This window comes from Ailuropoda melanoleuca, chromosome 6 (assembly GCF_002007445.2).
Source record: "Ailuropoda melanoleuca isolate Jingjing chromosome 6, ASM200744v2, whole genome shotgun sequence".
Lineage (NCBI taxonomy): Eukaryota > Metazoa > Chordata > Mammalia > Carnivora > Ursidae > Ailuropoda > Ailuropoda melanoleuca.
In genome coordinates this window covers 80,973,252-80,990,414 of record NC_048223.1, presented here as the reverse complement: position 1 = coordinate 80,990,414, position 17,163 = coordinate 80,973,252, and the positions used below count along the sequence as shown (strand labels likewise).

At 46.2% G+C, this 17,163-nt stretch overlaps 1 non-coding gene across 1 annotated transcript; it reads right to left on the bottom strand.

The window, feature by feature from the left end:
• Positions 1 to 16,716: 16,716 nt before the first annotated feature.
• On the bottom strand, positions 16,717 to 16,821 carry LOC117802884. Its single transcript, XR_004626395.1, has one exon. It is a non-coding gene; the product is annotated as a U6 spliceosomal RNA (small nuclear RNA).
• Positions 16,822 to 17,163: the final 342 nt, after the last annotated feature.

Sequence of the window (17,163 nt, the reverse complement as noted above, 5' to 3'; positions counted from 1 at the left end):
ACCATCACCCATCAGAAAGGGGACACTGAGTCCCCCTCTCGTCTCCCTGGCCCACTTGCTCCTCCTCTCCTTGTAACTTCTCTGCAATTATAGCCCAGTGTCTGAAAGTTTATGTCCCACCTACCCCTGAGACACTGGAATGTCAGCCATTAGTCTCCATTCTCTGCACTCTCAAATGAGAGAACCAAGATTAATGAAGCATCTTCTCTCAATCAAGAAGCCATTTCAGGCTGTGCTTTTAAGCCCAGTGAGTTGTGCAGATGAATTAACACCATTTGACCTTTTTATTTTCCATGGGAAGATTTGTGGCACTCCCTTCCACCCTCACCCCATCTGAAGAACAAGCATGCTCCCAGCCACTTGCATTCAGCAGCCTCAAGTGTGGACCCAGAGGGAGGGTATCGTGTCCCAGCACTGCAGTCAGACTACTCCTCAGAGTGGCTGGGTGAGGGGGAAATAGGTGGATGTCATTCCTGGGGTTTCCTCAAACTCAACACACCCACACTAACAAAATGCAGAAGACCCTCCTCTCTCAACAGGCAGACAGAACCTGCGGAGGGGCCCAAAAGGCAGCTCTTGCCAAGCCAGGTCCTTGACATGCAGTGGGGAACCAGAACTGAGTCTGAAGCTAAGCCACAGCAATATTTGAAACAGCTAACAACAAAGTATGGCAAGCACACCAACCATCAGAGCAGACACATGCCAGGGGCTATCGGCTGCGAGAGCATTTGCTCTTCCCAAGAAACAGCAAGGGCTGGGGTGTTGATCCAGAAAGAGAGCAAGCAAAGAGAGAGGAAGACCAAATAATATGGCAGAAAGCTAGAACCCAAGCCATAGAAACAGTCAAAGGGGATTAAAAAAATAAAAATGTCCAGTCTTAAATTTTAAGTTGCTTGTGGTTTTGCAAAATAAATCACTCCTTCACAAGCTTTCAGTGGATGTTTCTACACACACAAGTGCCTGAGAGAATAGGGCATGCGTGTGTGTCTGTGTGTGATGTAGGGTGTGGAGTAATAAGGAAAGGGCTGAAGTCTATATCTGAACCCCCACATTTCTGGACAAGAACAGCACATAAGGGTTCCTAAGTCATCACTAGACTAAACTAATTCAGCAGAAGCTCAGCAGAAGCAGAAGCTCAAAGCAAGAGATGACCATGAGTAACCCAGGCATTTTTAAGACTCTTGGGGTCACATTTGCTTCTAACAAATCCGTTCAAGTTTCAAGGAACCTTGGTCCAAGAAATTCTCATTCAGATCTGAACAGGCAGAGTAATCCAAAGTGACATCTGAGTTACACACACAAGATTGAAGTCACCCTCGCTACTACCAGCATCTACCCATACCCTCATTATGCGTCTGAATGCCACCCCACGCCAGGAGGGCCAAACCCTGGAGTCATCCTTGACCTGTGTTCTCACTGCTGGTGGCCAACGCTGTTAGATGCCTTCCCAATATCCATTCCCCACTTCTTCCCAGCTAACAGAGCTTGGGCGCAATGTGCCCAGTCCCAGAAAATGGACTGCAATTGGTCTGAGCCAATTGTGACAATCCCATTCCTCATATTCCCTGCTTCCTTTCCATCTAAGGGTGGCCATGTGAGTCAGGCCCAGCCAACATGGCCTAAGCAGAAGTCTGCTGGGGATGATTCTGAGCATTTAGTTGGCTCTTCTGATACAAGGAACTGATGGGGCACTGCCTTCCTCTTCTTCTGGGGAGGGATGTAAATGAGATGTCTGGAGTTCTAGTAGCCATCTCATGACCACAATGAGAAAGCCAAAAGAGCATCACAAATGTAGACTGTCACAGTACTCAGCAGCTGAACCCCTGCCCACAACCACCAAGACTCAGAGATACTCTGACATGAGAAAATGAACTAAAAGTAGTCAAATGTTCTGTGTCTTATACCCGAACACATCCTAAATGATCCACTCCCCTTCTCACATACCCAAACTGTGACCAAGTTCAATTTCCTCCACCTTCTGAGCACATCTCCCTCTAAGCACCTGGTCTCCATCTCTGCTCAGCCCAAGTCCTTTATAGGGACACCAAAGGAGTCCTCCTAAAACATAGATCATTGTGAAGCCCAGATCTCGTTATTTTAAGAGAAGATTAAATTCAAGGTTCTTTATGACATTCCCCCACCTGCCTTTGAGCATCATCTCCCATTATTCCCTCCCCCTGCACAAACACCCCCAAATACGTCCACCAACCACATCAACTCACTTCTTCTAACCCAGACACAGCAGGCTCCCTCAGGCTTCCACACCCCAGCATGTGCTGGTCACTCTGTCCAAAGCCCTTCCCCAACTTTTGCTCTCAGAGAAGCAACGAAGGCTTTACAAAGTAAAGGCCATCTGAGTTGGACTTTAAAGGATGAATAGGGGGCGACTTGGTGGCTCAGTCGTTAAGTGTCTGCCTTCAGCTCAGGGCATGATCCCAGGGTCCTGGGATCGAGCCCTGCATCGGGATCCCTGCTCTGCTGGGAGCGGGCTTCTTCCTCTCCCACTCCCCCTGCTTGTGTTCCTTCTCTCGCTGGCTGTCTCTCTCTCTCTGTCAAATAAATAAATAAAATCTTTAAAAAAAAAAAAGGATGAGTAGGAGTTTTCTGATGTGAAGGTCTCTCTCATCTGTGCTTCAATAGCAAGTCTGTTCCTACTTCCACTGAATCATTAGCAAAGCCTTGTCCGTACCTATTTATACCCTTCTCTCGCTCTAAGGGTAGAGTTCCTTGTTAGAGGGACCTTGCTTCTTTCATCACTGAACCTCAGCACCCAGGATATACTGAGCCCAGAACCACTGGCCTGTCTTTCCTAGTAGGATACAAATGTATTCAACCACAGTAGTCGAAAAAGGCTAATAATAAAACAAGATGGGGGAGAGGCCACATGCAAGATGGTATTGAGGAAGGTGACGTTCAAGACAGAAAGTGGCAGAAGATAAAACTATGGAGGTTGAGTATACGGCTCACATCCGCGGCTCATTATCTCTTATTTCCTGAGTGAAACCTGCACGTGCTCTGTTTACATGCAGACCCCATGCCCAATGTCAGTGTCACCACACATGCGCCCACAAACACACACTCACACATACTTCGTGACAATACTAATGGAAACAGTGATGATGATAGGAGTAGGTCCGTGCTCATTTTCAAGGTAAGAACCACACTATTGTGCCCATGGTACAAGTTCCAGAGGGAGACAGCACTTGTGTTTCCGGTTATTCATTCAGCAACCCCAGCTGCGTGCCGGGAGCTGTGCTCCGTGCCAGGATTAAACACACTCCCTCTGACCTCAAGGAAAGAAAGCAGTCATTTCAGTCAGGAATCAGATGAGATGTTCTTGGTCTGTGACATGTCCTAAGAGCGGAGAGCAGGAAAGGAGGCGGTGGCATTTCAGGTGAGCACGGGAGAGATGGGATTTGGGCAGGAAGCGGAGCGAGAAGGGCATCCTGGGCAGAGCACTGGCGTGAGTGACAGCCCATCCGACTTTGTCTTATTTAGTACTGCTTTTGTAACTTGCTAATAAATATTTGTCTCCTTAAAAAAAAAATGGCATTTAGAGCCTGGAGCAAGTTAGAAAAGTGCTAGGGACAGATGAACCACAGGAAAGGAAGTATTTTGGGGCTGTGCCTACGGCCTGTCAGGGCTCTGCTAAGGACTGTGGGCTTCATGGAACATGAAGCCATCAAAGGTTCCTGAGCCTGTAGACAAAGGAATGGAAGGCAGAGACCGGGAAGACGGCAGGTGAAGACGGCCACCTGTTTCCCAAGATAGCTCCCTGTTCCACTCATTGTGCCCAGGGCCCCCAGTGATCACCCCACCCTCCAGTGTAGACATCAGCATTTGTGCTGTGTGAGGGCCAGGAAACACTTTACTCACATAAGATCATCCTTCTATTCATTGTTTCCCTTTTCCAATACGAAAAAAAAAATGCCTTTGGTCTCTGTCCACAGCTGTACAACTCACGACATCCATCGTGGTGTGACAAAGGCACGCTGAGGTGGTCTCCACGGAGAGGCTATGCTGGCCAGGAGCGGAAGGACAGAGCAATCCGGACACCTGTCTGAGCTCACGCCTGGGCAAGCTTGGCATTTCCCAACAGAACCTGGCAAAGCACTTCCCTGGGAGCAGGTCAACTCAGAAAAACTCCCTGTACTAAAAACAAAGCTTAGAAACCCCATCAGCAGGAGGCGAAAACCATTCCTAAAATAAATAGAACCCAGTCATTCACTGTGTCCCTATAGCTCACTCACAACGGAAACACCCAAGCTAAATATCTGTTTTATTTGGTGTTTCTTTTGTAGCTTGTCAATAAATATTTTCAGTTTAAAAAAAATGTTTTGACTTCCTCGCAGGAATATGTACTCTCCTTATATCAAAAAAAATCTAAAGTTTATGATCAAATTTTTTAGTGAATGGATAGAAATCCAAAGGGGAAATATATCATGAAATATGCAAAACAAGCCTCCTCACTCTCCATTAAAAAAAAACAACACAGCAGCACACATGTAACTCCCCAGCTCATTCTCCAGAGCCCCAGAAACCTCCTTGCCCTTGGCAGCCAGGCCATGGAGAGCCCCCCCAAATCCCCACCATCTGGCATTTTTGTCTGCAAAGCACAGGCCTTTCTACCCTGGGCTGCCTGCCCACTCTGCGGATGGAGGCCAGGAGCTGGCGGGGACTGCCTGGGCTTTGCCTCCCTGCTGGGTACACACACACACACACACACACACACACACACACACACACACGCTCTAACACTGACATTCTCAGCCTTGCCTGCTTCCTGGCCCTGCACAATGTGCTCAGGCCAGGCCTGCCGCCTCTGTCCTGACCCCATCTTCCCCACACACAACCCAAGGGGGTCCAAATGTCAGGGAGAGGGTGAGGGAGGAAGCAGCTAGACTGGGATGGGGGGGGCGGGGAACAAGGCCCTGGGGAGGTAAGTAGGCAGGTGGCAGAGAGGGCTTCATTTGCTGGACCATCTGTCAGAAGCAAAGGAAAGGGACCCGGCTCCACAGCCCAGGACCCTCCTGCACACACACTCACATACACTCACACGTGCACATGCCCACACACACATATATATACAACCACATGCATACGCATACAGACATCCACACATGCATGCGTACCCACACAATCCCACACATAAAGATACACTCAAACACATATCCTCTTCAACGTGTGCACACATAAATGTATACAAAGGGGCACCTGCACACACATAGACAAGCATATGCACAAATATGCATACCCACCTATAGAGTCACATGCATACTCACACTCATGCATATACCCATGCACACGGATAGACACAACCATACGCATGCATATTAAACTAATACCCATACGTAGTCAAACATGCGTAAATACACGCACATGATCACACACTCCCACACTCATCCATTCTCTCTCACATGCACCTGTACACACATGCATAAATACATTAAAAAGTGTGTACACATACACGCGCCCGCAGATACACAATACGCATGCACAAATGCACGTGCACACACATATATACTCCTTCCCATGCTCTCCCACTCCCACACAATACAGATACACCCATATCCACAGACACTCTCTCCACATGCACACCCCTGTACACGTTCATACACGTACGCAAAGTCTTGCACACACATGGACAGAAATACACAACTATGCCGTCCTAGTGAGCTCAGGCTGCTTTCATCAAATACCACGGACTGGGTGGCTTCAGCAATAAACACTTGTTTCTCACAGTTCTGGAGGCTGGGAAGTCCAAGATCAAGGTGCCGGCCAACTAGGTGTCTGGTGAGGACTGTCTTCCTGGTTTGTGGACAGCCGCCTTCTAGCTACATCCCCACATGGCACACAGAGAGCACTTCCAGATCTCTTGCTTTTTTTATAAGGGCGCTCATGCTATCATGAGCGCCCCACTCTCATGACCTCATCCAACCCTATTCACCTCGCAAAGATTCCCGCCTCCAATCACCATCACACTGGGGGTTAGGGTTTCAATATATGAATGTGGGAGCCAGGGCATACATTCAGTCCATAGCATATACGCACACACACAAACATACATGCACACCTATATGCAGTCACACGTACGCACATACCCTGCACACTTGTGTATGCAATCACACCTGCACGTGCTTATATCAACACAAAGACTCATGTATACAGTCAAAACACACGCACATTCACACAATCCTACCCACACACATACACCCACACTCAGACACACCCATACATGTACACGTGCTCACAAATACACAGACATGTCCACGCATGCAAACATAACCATACAATCCCACACACAGAAATACACTGATACATATATATGCTTCCTCACAAGCACATGTATGTCCCTACACACATCTCTACAGTTATGTAAGTGCATACATGAGCATACAAATACTCAATCACATGCACACACATATACATGCCCATTCTCTCTCTCCCTCTCTCTCATACACAGACATAGACACAGACAGCCTGCTGGCCATCTTTTCTTCCCATTAAGAAAAATCACATTCACTGCCAATATGTAGGAGGCACCAGTGGGGTCACATCACTAAGTCTGAAGGAGTGAGGACAGCTGCCACCGTTCCCCACTATCCCCAACCCAACGTGAACCCACACTTACCCTCCTCTGCCTTTACCACCTCGGCACCGTCTGCTGTCCCCCAGGGGCCACCTGGTCCAGTGTTCTCAAGCCTGGCCACATAGCTGAATCACTTGGGCACTGTCCATCAATACTGACCCTGGGACCCTAATTCAGTGGACCTAAGGTGGGACTGGGGTATTGAGTTGGGATTTTTAAGGTCTACAGCCTCTCTGGCATAAATCCCCATCCCAGCTCCATAACTTCAGAGAACTTAAGCAGAAATTGCTTCCTCCATCTCTAAAATGGGAGAAACAATAATGCCTATTTTATAGGTTGTTCTATGGATTAAATTAGATAATCCACCCAAATCACTCCCTAGCCCATAGTAAGAGTGCATAAATGTTAGCTCTTGTTACTAGTACTAGTTTTATACCACCATAGTATATTCCCGAAAAATGTTGAGTCCAAAATTTTTAAAAACTGAAAGTAACCCCCGAAATCTGTATGACCCAGAAACCATCTGGGTCCATCTGGTCAACCTCCTTCTGACTCCTTCCCCTGCAGGACCAACAGTGCATCGGTGCCTCCACCACCCAGAAGTCAGCATGAGGGACTGAGTATCACCCTCCCCCTGCTTGTTGTCTTCTCCTCTTATTTTCTTTAGTACAATAACGACAATAACGACAAAGACTCCTCCTACACATGCCTAAGGCTGCACAATCTAGAGTGGGCTCCCACCATCCAGGGCTGCCAGCCCTCTGACGTGTCAGAGGTATCCAGTCCCCACTTTTGTGCTGAGAAAGCAGAGCCACAGAGAGCTTAGCAACGTGCCCTAAGTCACATCGTGGTCAAGCAGCAGATGTGCCTGGTTCCACGTCCAGAGTTTTCTCCACTGACATCCTGCCAAGCTGTGAATCCTCCACTTCCATTCTCTGTGCCCCCTTCCCACTCGGTACACCCCTCCCCTCTATCCAGAGGTCCTTCACAGCCAGGGTGGCCTGCCACTCTCATCACAGACTTGATGGGGAAGTGTTTAACACCATAGCGAGAAGTAGTTGATTACAGTCCTATTCCGGAAATGCTTAGAATGGAGGGAGGAAGAGAAGGCAACCAATGCTGGGTCAATGGACCTCTGATTTCACTACTTTACTGAAAGTAGGACCTAGACAAGAGGGAAGAAGGGGACAAGACCATTATTTCTTTTTAAGATTTTATTTATTTATTTATTTGACAGAGAGAGACAGCCAGCGAGAGAGGGAACACAAGCAGGGGGAGTGGGAAGAGGAAGAAGCAGGCTCATAGCAGAGGAGCCTGATGTGGGGCTCGATCCCACAACGCCGGGATCACGCCCTGAGCCGAAGGCAGACGCCCAACGACTGCGCCACCCAGGCGCCCCAAGACCATTATTTCTGACTACCTCCTAGGCCTGAGGCCCTGTGAAGACACAACTTGATATTGAAGACGGAAGAGGATGCAGGTTCAGAGCAGCAAGTTGGCTTGTGTTCCAGCTGCACCATGTCCTAGCTATGTGATCTCACTGTCGTAGCTTCTTTGAAGGGTACAGTGGGGTCTGATGAGGTCATGATCTGAATACGATCATCTGGTGCTGGAACACCCAAAGAATTCAATAAACCTTGGCTATTTCAATCTTATTCACCATTATCTATAGTTCAAAGTTTTATTAAAGAATCATGGTCCAAGTGAGGACTCCAGATTATTTCAAAATATATTCTATTTTGGGTGAACTAACATGGTGTCCATTGGCTGGACTCTGTGGCTGGTCCCGAACTCCCACTGTTATCCAATTATGTTCCCCACATGGAACCGGGGAGGTGGCACAACCCTGTTCCCAAGGAGTTTAGGGGCTCCTAGAGAAGAAAGAAAAATTTAGGAAGAAACACAATATAAGGAACTAGATGAAAAATGAATAAAATGATCCATGCCCCCATGCAAATAAGGAATATGAAATTTGGAGAAGCAAAATAATTAGCCCAAGGACACGCAGCCGATACAGGGCAGGGCAGGGCCTGCAACTCAGGTGTGTCTTGATGCCAAATCTAATGCGCTTTCTACCAAACACAAGAGCTCAGGGGACTCGATTTTTAGAGCAAATAGAACCTCTGGCAGACTGGGTGGCGGGTTCTGATAAAAAGAGTGGTCTAAACCCCTGAGTGACTCAAACTTGACGAGAACAAGAAGTCTTAGAGAATGGCTAATGAGGATCAAATGGGAAGTTTTGAAACTCCCATCCATAAACACAGCGGGATACGTAAACCGTCCAGGAGCAACCCTCACAGGAGATAACATGGCATTTTCAGAGAGGTCTCCAAGAGCTGAACAAACAAACACATGGTATTTCTACATTTGAAGAGGGCCTTCCAATTTAGTGCGTGACTTTAACTGATTCTAATCAAAATCCTAAGGGAATTTCCTTTAGAAATTGTAAAAATGATTCTAAGTTTCATCTGGAAGAATGAATAGAGTTGGGCAAGAAAATATTGAAAAAAAGAAACACAGGGACAGCTAAGTGTACCAGATACGAGAACTTATTCGTACACGTACAAAGTTCCGCGTGGGGATTGGTGTGACAACACACAGGTCAATACAACAGAATATGCAGCCAGAAACATGCTGGCAAATGCAAGAACTTAACATCAAATCAAGGAGGCTTCACAAACCAGTGAGAACAGGATGGATCATTCAATAAGCAGAGCTGAAAAAATGGGATACCTGGGAAAATCCTGTTAGAGCCTCACCTCACAGCATTATATCTTTAAAAGAAAAAAAAAAACAATAGAAGAAAATGTAGTTGAATATCTATCTGGCATCTCTCTAAGTACAAACATAAACATTGGGATGAACTACAATGGAAAAGATCAAGATTGAACTATGTACAAATTTGAAACTTCTGAAAGTCAAAAAAGCAATATATGACAACAGTTGAAGCTAGGCAATGGGTACCGGGGTGGGGGGGTTGCATTACATTATCTGCTCTGCTTTTGTGTATGTTTAAAAACGTCCAAATAAATAAAAATCTTTTAAAAGAAAAAGTTGGGTGGGGAGGTACGCTCGGGTGCCTCAGTCGGTTAAGCATCTGCCTTCGGCTCAGGTCATGATCCCAGGGTCCTGGGATCAAGCCCCGAGTCCCACTCCTTGCTCAGAGGGGAGCCTGCTTCTCCCTCTGCCTGCCACTCCCCCTGCTCATGCTCTCTCTCTTTCTCTCTGACAAATAAATAAATAAAAATCTTTTTTTAAATCTATGGTTATAAAGAAGATATGGCATATACATATTTGTATTTATAAACAATGGGACATATATATTGTATATTTATCTGTAATGGAATATTCCGTAGCCATTTGCAACAACACGGAAGCACCTAGAGGGAATTGTGCAAAGTAAAATAAGTCAGACCGAGAAAGGCAAATACCATGTGATTTCACTCATATATTGAACGTAAAAAAAACAAAACAAATGAACAAACACAAAAAAGCAGAAACAGATCCATGAATACAGAGAAAAAACAGATGACTGTGGGCAGGTATGTAAGGGGATGGGCAAAATGGGTGAAGGGGAGTGGGAGGTACAGGCTTCCAGTTAGGGAATGAGTAAGTCACAGGGACGAAAGGTACAGCACAGGGAATATAGTCAGTGATATTGTAATAGTGTCGTATGGTAACAGGTGGCAGCTATATTTTTGGTGAGCATAGCGATGTACAGAATGGTCAAATCACTATGTTGCACACCAGAAACTAATGTAATGTTGTGTGTCAGCTATACGTCAATTAACAAGAAGTCCATGGTTACGTTTTAAAGATTAACATAAATTTAAAAGGCAAACAACCACCAATATAGCCTATGAACCATTATCATCTTTAAGGTGTAAAGAGCTCCTCCAAATGACTACCATTGGATTACCCCTTCATATTCAATGCCCCTTCCTGCTCCCTCATGGCCTTTGCTTTCCACTGAAAGACCCACGAGGTTCTGCGGAGGCTGACTCCACCCCCCACCCCAAGGAGATCATGTGACTTGGCTACCCCAATCAGTGCATCCCATTCCCCAGCCACTGTGATTGACTGAGGAAGAGGCATGTGGCCGAGCCAGCCCCAACAGAATCAATCTCAGAGTTTCTGAGATCAGGGACAAAGAAGCTCTTTCTTTCCCCATGGACCTCAGTAGAGCCCCAGGAGCTCCTGGGAGAATGCTGGGATGTGCGGGAAGCACCACCGCCCACCCCCCCAGAATAAAGCCAACACTGGGAAGCAAAGCCAAGAAGTCAGTAGAGACAGAGAGAGGGCTCCGTGACTTTTTTTTTTTTTTAATTCAGGACCAAGTTTCATGTAAAGCTGAACTTATTCCAGTTTAAATGTATTGAACAAAAATCCCCATTTTTTTTTCTGGGTTTCTGTTACTTGCAAACAGAAAAAATCAAACAAAAATGAGCTAACTAAGCCTGAATGTGTAGAGATCTCAAGCACGGCCCCAGGAAGAGCAGAGAGAGCAGATTTTTCACGTGGCCCCTAGGTGATCAGGGACGTTCAGGGCGGGCCAGTGTGGGCAGGCTTCCGCTCCCTCAGAGGTTGAGCAGGGTCTCACCTGTGTTCTGAATGCTGCTCTGAAGCCCCCTTCTCTCTCCCTCCCTCTGAGGGAATACACCCAAACTCCACTTGGGCCCCTGGAATCCCCATGGCAAGGCACGTTTCCCTCAGTACCATGACTTGTCTGCCCACTAGTGAGACACCTGGGGGCAGGTGCTCTTGGATTGCCTGGGTAGAGATCCAGAATCTCTGATCTGAAGGTCCTTTCTCCTGCCCTAAGATTGGAAAGCAGATAGGGGAATCTTCCAGCAGGATGCACCTTCATTGGGGGTGATCAAGAGTGGAGGCCAACTTCACCGGCCATCTGGGTATGGCCTCTTCAACTTGACCAGGCAAAAATGGAACCTTCTCTGTACACCCGCACAGGACCAAATTCTCAGTGACAGACCACTAAATCAGAACACCATTTGAACAAAGCCAACAGGCAATGCATTCATCCCCAATGGTAGTCTTCCCTCTGTAGACCTGGAGCGTTCATGCCCATATGCATGATGCCTCCAGGTATCTCAGTCCCTGAAATGGCCTAATAAGCATGATATTGGGGCCAAGGAGGACTCAGATCCTCCCCCAGGCATGGGGGTACCTGGTGATCTGAGCTGCCCCTGCTCACTGCCTGTCCCTTCTCTTCCAGGTCCCTGAATTTGGCCCCAAAATGTATTTCGCCAAATTTGACTCTAGGAATCATGTTTTTCTAAGACAACTGTTTTCCATAATCACTTTTGTCTATTTTTAAATTATTTCCTTTTCTAGCTGTTATTTTTACATTCTAACTATATTTTGAGCATATCGATAGAGAATAAAAAGGATAAATACAGCATATATAAGTTAAAAGGTATATTAAAACGACCACCCCTCAACTCACCATCCAAGAGCTAGGACATCACCACTAACCTGTATCCACCTATCCCATCCCCATCCTTCCCCTACAAAATAGCCACATGTTGAATTTCTGTGTTTATCATTCCTTTATGGTTCTTTGCACTGTTTGCACATATAAACGAATTATACAATTGGAGTTATACTCTGCATAGTCTTCTACGGACTTGCATATATCACTTACTATTACGTTTCTAAGGTGCATTCATGTTGTTCCAAATAGCTGAGGTTTGTCCATTTTAATTGCTGCACGTTATTCCTCTGTGTAAAAGTGTATCCTGACATCTATGTCCCTTCGCCTGGCCACAGACATTGCCGTTGTCTGAGTTGTCGAGGGCCCTGTGCCGTCCTAAACATGCTGCTACAAACCTTTCTGCACACGTCTGCATGCATGTGACGCCTATATGCAAGAGGCTTTCTGGGCTCTACGCCGGGGAGGGGCATGGCTGGCTCAGCGGACATTCGAATGTTCAAGTTCACAAGAAAATGTCTAATTGTGTTCCCATAGCCTCTCTTTATGTGGTTGCCAGTATTACTGTAGCGCATTATTCACTCCCCAACCTGTGAGAGGATTGATAATAAGTCTCCACTCCGACCTGTGGCATGCAGGGTCTTGCTGTGGGTGGAGTACACCCCCCTGCCACGCGACTTGCACGGACCAACAGAGCATGACAAGAAGTGACGGGTACCTTATCTAAGCAGAAACTTTAGGAGCCACCACAAGGTGCTGCCTTTGTCCTTTTTCCCCTCTGCCATGAGATCATCATGTCCTAGATGGAGGCTGTTCCACCAGTCTGGATCCTTGGATGAAGGTACGTGGAGCAGAGATGCAGCCATCCTAAGTGACAAAAATTATGAGGGAGAAATAAACCACTGTTACAAGCCACTGAATTGGGGGCTGTTTGTTACTGCATTGTAATACAGCAAAACCTGCCAGCTACAAGATATTCAACGAATATTTACTGAGCATGTCCCCCATGCTGGGCACAGTGCTGGGTTCTGTGAAAGCAATGATGGCCAAGATAAACATGGCTTCCTGGGGTTCACACTGTACACAAGCAGCAGGTCCCAAAGGCCCTCGAGATTTTCACGTATAGCTCCCAGGAACAAACTCACCATTTAAGACTCCTTCTGTCAGAAGTGATGTGCTTGATAAAGAACATGGAAATCTGTGGATTCCTATAAACAGAAAGTCCAGGCATTAAGCTAGAAGCAGGGATGGATCCAGGGCAAACAATATTATTGGGGCCCATCCTCTCCTTCTCTCTCTCTCTGTTTTCCTCTGTGTTTGTCCCCATGCCCAGACACCAGTCAATCCAGGCTACCCCTCCCTAGCTCTAAGACCACCAATTCAAACAAAGTCCTGGGCTTGACTCCCAGAGCCAGATTGGCCCACAAGCCAATCTTGACTTTTCACAACTGTAAAGTGGGGAAGCTGGGCTCTCTCCTTTTGAAGGTACCTGCCATCTCTGACAGTTGTGAATCTGTGAGACCCTGAAAGGTCTGTGTGTGCGTGCGCGCACATGCATGCATGCATACAAGTTTAAATTTGCTTTCTCTGCATCAGAAATCACAAATGCAGGCATTGGTTATAAACTCCAATATAATTTGGTGACTTGTACCTCTTCACTTGGGCTATTAAATCATTTCCCCTCCAAAGGTACACATGTTGCGGCATAAGGAGCAAACTGTTGACAGATGGTGGAGAAACTTCACAGGCCCATAATTGAGACTTATTTTCATACATTTGTGCCAGTTTGAAATCTAATTGCCAATAAAACAATACTGTGATACTGCCACGTCTAATACCTCTGCCACTCTCCAAAGTTACACTTGAATCCACTAGTAAATTCTAATCTCCCAGAGAAAAATATTTCCCCCTCTCCATCGGAAAAGCAGAGCTATAAATCCACGTACAGTGGTTCATTTTCAAATGCGAACCTCCTTTCCCTAGTCCCCAAAGAGCCCTCACTCGGCTAATGTTAGTGCCTGCCTGAGAGCAGTAGATATTCTTTGTTTACTTGACAGAAGCACAGATGTGGCTTAGTGAATCTGTGATGAGGTCTTTTGCAGAGAAATGCTCTGATGGGCTAGGTTTACCCTCCCTCTCTGGAGTGACCCGGTACCATGTCTGGAGATATTTTGCCCCAATCACAGAAAAGTGGCCAGAGGCCCATCACTGTCCACTGAGCAAGGGAAGGTGGAGGAACCCAGACCCCCCCCCCCGCCTTGCTTTTCTGTTTTCACTCTCCTGATGAAAAGGTTTGAGGATAGATCGATCCAGATCAATTGAGACTGTAAATAAAAAAAGGGCTTTCAGTGAGATGAAGGAGTGCAGGGGCCGGATTCATCGTGTCTACTGAAAAACACAACCTGTCACCTCAAACCACAAGCCTGCTAGTAGTAGTCCTGGCCATCATTCACAAATCAGAGCTTTGCCCAGTGTACAAAGAAATCGTTATTGTGGGCTGAGTCTGTGCCAAGCCCAGAGATGGTGTGGTGAATGTAGCAAATATGGCCCTTGTCTCCATGGTCTTCACATGAGCCCTGGAGGGGGGTGATTATCTTCCCTATCATACAGACAGTGAGCTGAGGCTCAGAGTGGCCAAACAATTCTTCCTCCAGGATGCACAGTGATTAGGAGAGAAGTGACTTGGCCAACTCAGATCATCTGATTTACCTCCTGGTCCAGTTCTGTTGTTACAGGGATTCAGTGAGAGGGGCACCTGGGTGGCTCCATTGGTTAAGCAACTGAGTCTTGCTTTCAGCTCAGGTCAGGATCTCAGGGTCATGAGATCGAGCCCCACATGGGGCTCCATGCTCAGCATGGAGTCCGCCTGAGATTGTCTCCCTCTGCCCTTCCACCCCCTGCTCTCTCTCTTTCTCTCTCTCTCAAATAAATAAATAATTTTTTTTTAAAAAGGATTCAGTAAAATATTTAACTATGGAAGCTTTAAAAAGTCTGGTTTCCTTTCTCCCACCCCAGCCCCACCTCCGCCTGCGATCTTCCACTTGGGACTACATCTCCCTCACCTTCCACACACAGGCCTTTAAATACGTGAAGGTCATTATACAGCTTCCTGGGGGCTTCCCTTTTCCATGCAGAATAATACCCAGTTGCTTCAGACGTTCCCCAAATCATGGCCCAACATCTAACCACTGCTTCTCAAACTGTAGTGAGCACAGAAATCATCCAGAGAACTTGAAATGTAAACTTCAGCTCAGGAGGTCTGGATGGCCTGAGACTTGCATCTCTTACAAGTTCCCCTGGGGAGTACGGGTGCTGCCAATACATAGACCACACTTGGAGCAGGAACCTCAGGGCACAGACCTGCGCCGTCCGATATCAGTAGCCACTGGCCACATGTGGCTACACAGTACTTGAGGCATTGCCAGTACAACTAAGGAGCTCCGTTTTTATTCATTTAATTGTAATTATTTAAAATGTAAGTTAAAAAAAGACTATAAAGCATTATAATTAAATTTAATTAAACTTAATTAAAATATTAATATTTTCCCATTAAGCACAATTTATTGTTTTGGTAGGATTCTTTTTTTATTTTAACCATTGAAAATTTAGCATGTGAATTGAGATGGGCTGGAAGTGTGAAATATACACTGGATTTCTTTCAAAGAATCGGCACTTGGTGGGGGGAAGGTTGCAATATCTCATTAACAATTTATTTGCATTGATTAATACTAAAATGAACATGTTTTGAATACACTGGGTTACCTAAAATCTATTATTGGCAACTAGAAATTTTTAAATTTTGGTAGAGGATAGATCGGTAGTAGAGTGGGTGAGCTTATATTCTATTTCTAGTGAACAGCCGTGGTCTAGATCATGCACCAGCCCGAACAGCTTCTGTTTGAGCTCCAGCTTATCAACATTCCACTGACCCATGGTCTGGACGCTGCACTCAAACTGACGCAACCTGAGGTTACTGGGTTGTTTTGCATGAGTTTGAGGGGCAACCACACCACATCAACCTCACTGTCTTTTTGTCACGTGATATTCATCAGCTCTCCCCTAATGCCCATACGTGCGGTCTAGATTGGTGAGCTGTTACCACTGTTCAGACAGTACAGTTTGCCCTCGTCAGTTTCTCCTGCTTGTTTCAGCCCATTCTTCCTGCCAGTCAGGGTCTCCCCTGCATCTCGACTCCATCATTCAACATCTCTCCCTCAACTTCACAGCTTCCGCCTGTTTGATAAGCTTGCCCTCGTGTCTTCGACAGGGGCAGCTATTAAATTGTTAAAGGGGACAGGCCACAACTAAGGAGAAACTGACACGCTGTCTACAATCAGGAACTGTTTAAAACAGAGTCCGATAAGTCCTTCCGCTGGAATGACCTACATACATTTTTTTTTCAAATGGTGCTATAGAAAAACATTTAATGACACAGAACATTGTCCTTAATGCATTGCATGTAACATAACAGTATATAAAGAATACTGTTTTCAAGTATGTATTTGCATAAGTGGAAAAAAAACTCGTACACAAATATATCAAAATGGTAAACATGGTTATCTCTCGATGATGGAACTGAAATCACTTTTATTTTCCTTGCAGAATGTTCTGCTTGCATTGTCTTGTTTAATACTTACTTGTTTAATATTTGGGATCACTGGCATTTTATTTTATTTTTTTAAATATGGAGCACTTCACAAATTTGCGTGTCATCCTTGTGCAGGGGCCATGCTAACCTTCTCTGTATCATTCCAATTTGAGTAAACGTGCGGCCAAGTCGAGCTCGGGGTCATTGGAATTTTACAAGAGACGGAAACCGAGTCTCAGAGGGGTGACCCAGTCTGTCCTGGGCCCCTCTGCTGAAGCACAGGGCCACGAAGGATCTAGTCTCTCTGGCAAAGCCTCAGGCTCTTTCCCCAGACCTGCTGCTGCCTTCCTAGGGGGTGGGGCCTGGAGGGTCCTGTAAGTACAGGATATCCAGATTTCAGTTAAACGTCTAATTATAGACTATCTTCCCAGTTGTGCTTTAAATCCACCCCCTCTTGCCTAGTCCAGGACACGGCTTCAGCTCTCTTTTCTCTCTCCCCAAAGAATCATTTTCCTCCTCTCTATGGGATCACCCCTG